The sequence below is a fragment of the Lolium perenne genome, chromosome 1, assembly GCF_019359855.2.
Source record: "Lolium perenne isolate Kyuss_39 chromosome 1, Kyuss_2.0, whole genome shotgun sequence".
In the NCBI taxonomy this organism is placed as follows: domain Eukaryota; kingdom Viridiplantae; phylum Streptophyta; class Magnoliopsida; order Poales; family Poaceae; genus Lolium; species Lolium perenne.
In genome coordinates this window covers 70945547-70952357 of record NC_067244.2, presented here as the reverse complement: position 1 = coordinate 70952357, position 6811 = coordinate 70945547, and the positions used below count along the sequence as shown (strand labels likewise).

General features: G+C 49.9%; 1 long non-coding RNA gene across 1 annotated transcript; it reads right to left on the bottom strand.

The window, feature by feature from the left end:
• Positions 1-342: 342 nt before the first annotated feature.
• On the bottom strand, positions 343-5663 carry LOC127344155 (uncharacterized). Its single transcript, XR_007877792.2, has 3 exons — positions 5510-5663; positions 5050-5154; positions 343-580 (listed from the first exon to the last, which is right to left on the bottom strand). It is a non-coding gene; the product is annotated as an uncharacterized lncRNA (long non-coding RNA).
• Between the last annotated feature and the right edge of the window lie 1148 nt (positions 5664-6811).

Sequence of the window (6811 nt, the reverse complement as noted above, 5' to 3'; positions counted from 1 at the left end):
TAATAATTTTGATAATGACAAAATTGCGATAACGAAATGCCAAAAAATAACATGTACCTCCTTCCATAGGGCACAAGAACAACGTGCCTGTAGCGCCAGCTTCTCAGCGAGGGGAGCTGTGTTATCCCACGCCGATATGGCTTCCTATCACGTGGCCTCAGCCTCTCCAAAGCTGGAACGTACTGGTAATCCTCCGGCTCACACCACTCTAGGCTTGGATCAGGATCGAACACTAAGTTCCCCAACCCCTCATCCTCCGAGAGGTCCTCCTCGTCCCCCTCCTCCTCCTGGTCCTCCCCACCCCCCTCCTCCTCCTGGTCCTCCCCACCCACCTCCTCCTCGTCCTCCCGACCCACCTCCTCCTCCTCGTCATCATCATCGGCTGCGGGAGGGGGGCTAGGACTAGGAGTGAGTACCCGCGTCGCATTCTTCCTACGCGGCCGCCCTGTGGGAGCGACAGGAGGGGGGCTAGGAGGGGGGCTAGGTGGGGGGCCCCGCCTCGAAGTCCCTACACCTACCAAGTCCTTGAGCTTCTTTTTAAGACCGCCACCCCTTTTTTTTGGCGGCATGCTTCAATCACCTGCAAACACAAATGAAGAGAGTGGTTTATTAGTACGCAATATTGTAAAGAGATAAATATTAGTGAAAGCAACAGAAATATAAGTAGATGAACATTAATGAAAGCAACAAATAATGCAAAAGGATGAACATTAATTAATTAGTGGAAGCAACAAATAGCTACCATAGAGTTCTCTCAAACATAGCACGGAGTTCTTACAAATAACCTAGCTAGACAATCTCTATTACACGGAGTTATTACAAATAGGCTAGCCTCACAATTACTACTACATAGATCAGTAGCCTGTGTCGCCATCCGTGATTGGACCGCGTGTCTCCTCATCGTCATCAGGCTCGGCGAACCAATAATCATCAATGAAACCTGGAGGTGGTCCATCTGCATCGAGGTCAATCCCTGCTTTGAACGCCTCGAGCAAACTCAGGTCTTCCGGGGCACAGACATCCTCAGCTTCATCTTCTGCATTGTCTCCATCCATGCCCGCGTCTTCTTGTTCATCGTCTACGACCATGTCATCGATAGTCGGCAAGCCGATTGTGAAATGGCCGGGGAGCCCTTCTTCCTGATAAAACTCGACACTCCTTGCTGAGGGGTCTACGCGGCGGTAATCGTCCTTGTTTGGCGGGGCGGCCTATTGCGTGAAGGCACCGTCATCACAACATCCCATCCATGTAGACGTTTTGTCGGGTTTCTGCACGCGTACGGGAGATAGAATACTTGAAAGGCCTGGGTTGCCAAGATGTACACATCCTCTCCCTTATAAACGGAGTTCCTTTCAACTTCGACCAACCCAATTTCAGGATCCCGTCTCACCCGACGTGGGTCAAACCAATGGCATTTGAAGACGACGGGATTTAGCCCTTTGTGAAACCCGTAATTCAGCTCGTATATACCCTCGACTCTTCCATAGTAATGGAGCCCATCATCACCTTGACATACCACCCCACTATTTATTGTCTTCGCGTTGGGCCGGCTTGTTGTGTATTGATGGGTCTGGAAGCGATACCCGTTCACGTCATAGGAGTTGAACGCTTCTACGGAATGGTCAAAGCCCCTAGCAATTTTTCTTAGCTCTGACTTCATCTCTTTGTCAGTTCTTGCCTACAAGTTTAGCACAAGAAGTTTAGAACGAGAAATGACCGATAAATGTAGGAAGTGCTAGCTAATTTGGATAGAATAGTACCAAATTACAAAACCAGCTACTGAAACCGAAACCGCCTCCCTTATCGAAAATTTGCTTGGATTCTTCCCGGTAGGCTCCCTGTGGGTATTCTTCCAATGTATAGCCTTGAATTTCCTATACCGATGAAAAGAGGAAGAGTTAGCCACGAACATACGAGTGAATGTTTGCGAATAATTAAATGGTTCGCACTTACTCGATGTACGGCTTCACTTCGACCATGGTGTTTAAGACATACGAGTGGATCAAGGTCCGCTCAGGTAGGTCCGTTCTGTACGGCTTCGAGCCACTTGACTTGCCACCAAGCCCCACGAAGATGCTAAGCTTGGGTACTTCTTCATTGTTGGCGGCATTTAAACGGAGGACCGGGTTGTGCTTTGTGGGAATGTTGGGATCATAGTGCTTAGTGGTGAAGTTTGCCACCTCCACGTTCAGGACTGCCTCGGCTATGGATGCTTCGATCTTGCATTTATTGCCAGTCATTTGACGAAGCTTTTGTGTTTCTCTCTCGGGACCAAACTGCCAACGGCCCCAATTCGGGCCCCCCTTTAAGCACTCCTCCGCGAGGTGCAGGATCATGTGTTGCATCGGATTAAAAAACCCTGGAGGAAAGATCTTCTCCAGATCGCAAAGCAACACGGGTGCCTCTTCATCCAGCTTCTCAATCACTTTAGTGTCTAACTCCCTAGCACAAATCTGGCGGAAGAAAAAACTCAACCTCGCTAGCACTCGCCAAGTCTTCTCAGGGACATAGCCTCGAATCATCACCGGCATTATCCGCTCAAGCCATATGTGGTAGTCATGACTCTTCAGTCCTTGTACTCGCAGCGTTTCAATGTTCAGGCCCCTCATCCAGTTGGCTGCGAACCCATCGGGGAAAAACAAGGAGTCCTTCATCCATTGGAAGACCTCCCTTTATTGGGCCTTTGTGAGGCAGAACGGAGCGTGTGGCTTAGTCCAAGTTTTTTTGGCACCATTAGGTGGCTGCATGTTCAACTCCGGCCTATCACACCACCTTTCTTGATCAATTCGAGCCTTTATGTTATCCTTCGTCTTCTCAGTGTCCACAATAGTGCTCCAAATGGCTTCACTGATATTCTTCTCGGTGTGCATTACATCAATGTTATGCGGGAGCTCGAGAAACTCAAAGTAAGGGAGCTTCCATAAGCACGGCTTGTGAGTCCATTGGTGTGTCTCCCCATATCCTAAGAAACCATTCCCATCAGGGCTAGGCTGAAGAGCATCTAACTCGGCCTTGATTTCCGTTCCGGTCTTCGGAATTGGCTTCGGGCCACGGACAACACGGCCTTTCTTGAAACTCTTTACATCACTCCTGTATGCATGCCTCCGCTCAAGGAACTGTCGAGCTTCATCAAAGCATGAATACTTGCCTCCCTTGTTTAGCCAGAAGAAAGTCACGGCCTGCTTGCACTGTGGGCAAGGCCACTTCCCATGTGTACACCACCCGCAGAACAAAGCACGTGCTGGCAGGTCATGCAGGGACGTGTGGTACCACACATACATATCGAAGTACTCCTTCTTTGATGCGTCATATGTTCGGATCCCGCGACCTTCCCAGCCACGAACCAAGTCATCCACCAGCGGTTCCAGGTACACATTCATGTTCTTGCCCGGGTATTTGGGCCCTGGGATTATCATCGACACAAACATGTTCTCTGATCTCATGCAGACGCCAGGGGGGAGGTTCATGGGAATAACAAACACTGGCCAACAACTGTATACTGCAGCCGACATACCATATGGATTGAACCCATCGGTTGATATCGCAATCGCTACGCTCCTCGGGTCACCGCTTTCAGTGGAAATTTCTTCACAAAGTTCTTCCATGCAGTACCATCCGACGGATGTATCATCTTGTCGGTGTATCTGTTTCCTTCCACGGCCCACCTCATCTGCTGGGCAGTATCCTCGGTCATGAAGAGCCGCTGGATCCTCGGTAGAACTGGAAGATAGCGGAGGATATTCTTGGCAACCGTGGTCTGCCTCTTCTGACCATCACCATTGCGGTCTACCTCAAAGTACCTAGAGGAATTGCATTTGATGCAATAATTTGTGTCAGCGTGCTCCTCTCTGAATAGCATGCATCCCTTTGGACAAGCGTGTATCTGCTGAGATGACATCTTAAGGTCACTGAGCAATTTGGTCGAATAGTAGAAGTTTTGCGGCAAGAGGTGCCCTTTCGGCAGAAGGCTGCCTACGATGACCAGAAGTTCATCGAACCCATCTCTGCACAAGTTCCTATGGCACTTCAAGGCCATAAGGCGAGCGATGGCATCTAGTTGGGTAACCTCTGTATTTTCATGTAGGGGTTTCTGCGAAGCAAACAGAGCCTCATAGTACTCCTTTGTGTTTTCCTCCGGGTCCTCACTTGTCTCCGCATCCTGAGGTGTCTCAACCTCTACATGAGAGCTTTCAGGCACATTACCATTAGCCAAGTTTTCTAAGCACCTATCAAAACCAGTGTCATATTCCCCCCTAGGTTGAATCTGCCGCACCTCCTTCCTAGCACGTTTCTTTGCCTTTTCTCCATGGTAAGTCCAAATCCTGTAGGACGGTGTGAACCCAAACTTGATCAGGTGCATACTCATAGTTTCCTTGTCCCGTGCCTTTCGGTTAGCGCACTTACTACAAGGGCACCAAACACTTATAGGTCTGCTAGGGATGGCAAACGCCCTATCCACAAACTGCTCGGTCTTTTCTCCCCATTCATCAGTATAGTTCCACTGACTGATTCTGCCATCGTACATCCAGCCACGATTATCCATCCTCTAATCAGCAACAAAACAGACGAACATAGCATTTATATATCAAATACGAAATAAATGCATCATATATTTATTTATGTTACGCGTGCATCAACCTGAAACTCTACTAGGTGGGCTCCTAGCAGCCGCCGGATCCGTAGATTGAGTACGTTCTCCGTGCTCTACCCCGATCCGAGACAGAATTTCGGCAGCACCTCCCCGCTGCTCTCCCGATACACGTCTCGGCAAAAAGCCGAGAGGGGTGTGCATCCGGAGAACAACGGGGAGGCGCTACCGAAATCCTGTCTCGGATCGGGGTAGAGCACGGAGAACGTACCCAACTACGCATCCGCCGGCTGTCCCGATAAATGCCGTAAGAGTTACGGTTCATAATATGCGAGACCACTAATGCATATTTATCCGCGTAACCCTTACGGTCGGGAAGAGACGCCTAGGTATCGCGACAGACTTGGTGATCTAGACATAAAGAAAAAACCTAGGTACAAGAGAGGCGAACGGATTCTCACCCTCGAAGCGTGACCGACAGCCGGCGAAGAAGACCAATGACCCTCCGGCAACGCTCCTCAAGCACCCCGACAACGCCGGCCCCTGTATCCACCTCGAAACATCGTCTGCATAGCGAGAAAAATAAATTAGTCATTCAAGTCAAGACTAAATTCTGCCTCAAATTCCTATTTGCTAAATGGCCCTAATTTTGACCTACCGAGACCTAAATTTTTCCGTACGCTCGTGTATGCAAATTTCACAAAATCAATGCATCTCAATGTGCTTTACGTGTCTTATCTTGATCCATGTAAAGGCATAAGGCAAAGTATTTTAACTTCATGCATGATATGAATAAAATACCAGCTCATGTCAAAATATCACACAAATAGCTCACAGATTTTCAAATTTATCTACATCTAGCAGCGTTCATTTCAATGTAACACACAAACAACCCGTCGGGTCGGGAACACACAAACACACCTTGCTGCAGAGATTGGCAGATTGGCGGAATGGGCAGTAGGCCGTCGTTTCGGGTCAGCAGGCCGTCGGGTCGAGGCAGCAGGGTGGAGGACCTCCCGTATCCCGCCGGAATCGGAGCAGGCGGCGGGGGCGGCGGCGGGACCTAGCTCCCTAGCTAGCTCGGCCGCGGTGGCGGTGGGGGAGGGGAGCAGCAGCAGCGGTGGGGGAGGGGAGCAGCAGCAGCGGCGGTGGGGAGGGGGCGGGGAAGCAGCAGCGGCGACGGGGAATGGCGGCGTGCGTGGCTGGCGGCGATGGTTGGGGTGGGGCGGTGGTGTCCGTGGCTGGCGGCAGCGGCGGGGGAGGGGTGGCGGTGTGCGTGGCTGGCGGCAGCGGCCGGGGAGGGGCGGCAGTGGCTGGCGGCAGTGGTGGCGTGGATGCGGGCGAGGCGGCGCGGCGTGGCGTGGATGCGGGCGAGGTGTCGATGCGTTTGTGGCTCAGGTGCCCCGACCAGGTACCGGCCTTATCCCCACACTTTGCCGTGCGCCGTTCTTTGCCGTGCGGCAAAGGGCCTTTGCCGTGCGGGCACTCTTTGCCGAGCGAATGGCGGCCTTTGCCGTGCGGTAGAATTCTTTGCCGTGCGCCTGCGCACGGCAAAGCATTTTTTTTTTTTTTACCACTTCTATAACACTAAGAATTTTATTTGTAAATTATCAATAACGTTAAGTTTTATTTGTAAATTATATTAAACTTGTTTTTCAAAATGTGTATTATTTAATACTATATGTTTCATGTTTTTCAAGAAATGTGTGATTAACCCTAACCCTAAATCCTAACCCATTGATCTAGCCACATTAATCATAACCCTAACCCTAAATCATATAACCCTAAATCATATAACCCTAAATCATAACCCTAACCCTAAACCCTAACCCTAAATCCTAACACATTAATACTTAACCATAAATCCTAACACATTAATACTTAACCATGCATCATAAACCCTAACTCTAACCCTAAACCCTAAACCTATACCTAACCATAAATACTTACCCTTTAACCTAAATCTTTGGTTCTCCATGTGTATATGTACTAAACAAACCTAAAAGAATGAAAAGTTACATTGGTGCACCCTCGCGCGGAGAAATCTAGGGGGGTAGACCCGCCGGGGCACGCGTTCCGCTGTTTTGGGGGGAGGAGGGGGATAACGACCGCCGGAGCACCGGAACCCCACCAAACCTTGCATGTGGACCTATTCTATGTGTCAAAGTGTGATGCAAGGTGTGATTCACAAAATGGTGCATGGCATGGATCCCCGGTCTGACA